Source organism: Malus sylvestris, chromosome 17 (genome assembly GCF_916048215.2).
Source record: "Malus sylvestris chromosome 17, drMalSylv7.2, whole genome shotgun sequence".
In the NCBI taxonomy this organism is placed as follows: Eukaryota; Viridiplantae; Streptophyta; class Magnoliopsida; order Rosales; family Rosaceae; genus Malus; species Malus sylvestris.
Window position 1 is genome coordinate 29,885,925 of NC_062276.1, and position 1,480 is coordinate 29,887,404.

Consider the following 1,480-nt stretch of genomic DNA (forward strand, 5'->3'; position numbering starts at 1 on the left):
ATTCAGGTTAAACGTTTGGGCTTGTCTGACAGTGATTTTGAAAATGTCTTAATCACTTACATTTACAAGCATATAAAAGCAAATCTTGACACCATAAATTTGAAAGTAAATGGTAAAATTAAGCGATTTAAAATGAATATAATGCAAGCAAACTACACATGGTTACTTGAAAAATGTGAGCAGTTAGATGAAACATCTGCATCCCAACAGTAAGTCATTAGGTTGGGTAAAAACAAAGTAAAAAAATAAGGTTGGGTAAAAACAAAGGAAAAAATAAAAAATAAGGTTGGGTAAAAACAAAGTAAAAAATAATATAGATGTCTAAGCCCGGGTTCGAACCGGGGACCTCTAGTGTGTGAGACTAGCGTGATAACCGACTACACCACCCAGACTGGTTTGTTCACTTTTCCACATTTAATATAATATTACACGCCATCAAACATTATCGTTACGTCATCGTCAAGTTTCGCTTAATCTCCAATTACTTATTTTTCAAGGAAAACCTACAAATAACATAAACGAAAGAAGATACCCTCTGAATGCATAATGAATTGGTAGCAAAGAATATAATTATTAATCGCGAAAAGTACAACATTTAAAACTGTATCGAAAGATAAGGTAAAATTTTGTGTAGAATGTAAGGAATGACATAACAAAAAAAAAACAAAAAAAAAAAAAAACAGGAAAAAAGAAAAAAACAGTGTGTTGTTCTACTAGGTGAGCTGTGGGGTTTGTTATTAAAATATTCTTCAGTCAGTATATACTATCTCAATCAAGTTTAGTTAAGGTAACAAAAATTTTACACTAAAAACAACATAATCAGAAATGAACAAAAAATTTGTAGGATCTTTGAGCTAACTGTTGCTCGAAATGACTAATTAAATGGGTTGAATAATAATTAACTATATTTTGCACTCACAAACGCAAGCCATTAATATGATCAAGTCCCAGCTTCAACTGATGAAGTAGCTATTCTAACCTCATGAGTTGGTAACTAAAATATTGTAAAGAGATTATAATTCAGTTTATTAAAAGCATTCACCTTTACGTACAAAAGTCTTAAATGTGATTGATCTTTATGAGTATTCATCGTTGCAATATCATGCCCAAAACCCCCAACGCTAATGCCACTCAAAGAAAGCAAAAGACCAAGCTCCACCCGCGCCTCACCCAAAAGCAGCAAGCTCTTCCACGTTCAGATCCAAAGATCCATGAATTTTGAGGATTATGGTTTGATTATATAGAATGCCAAGTTATAATTAAATTATATATATATATATATATATATATATATATATATATATATATATATATATATATTAGCGAATCACTCCTTAAAATCTCTTCGTAATCTTCTAGATTAAGTGCATTGTATGGATTAGGCTCATTGTAAGAATTAGGTTCATTGTATTGTAATTAGATTGTGTATTTGTACCGACTATAAATGTTATATTTGGAAATGAATGAAACATAAATCTTT

The 1,480-nt window shown here is 30.6% G+C and overlaps 1 non-coding gene across 1 annotated transcript; it reads right to left on the minus strand.

The window, feature by feature from the left end:
* Positions 1-318: 318 nt before the first annotated feature.
* Positions 319-392, minus strand: TRNAV-CAC (transfer RNA valine (anticodon CAC)). Its single transcript has one exon. It is a non-coding gene; the product is annotated as a tRNA-Val (tRNA).
* Between the last annotated feature and the right edge of the window lie 1,088 nt (positions 393-1,480).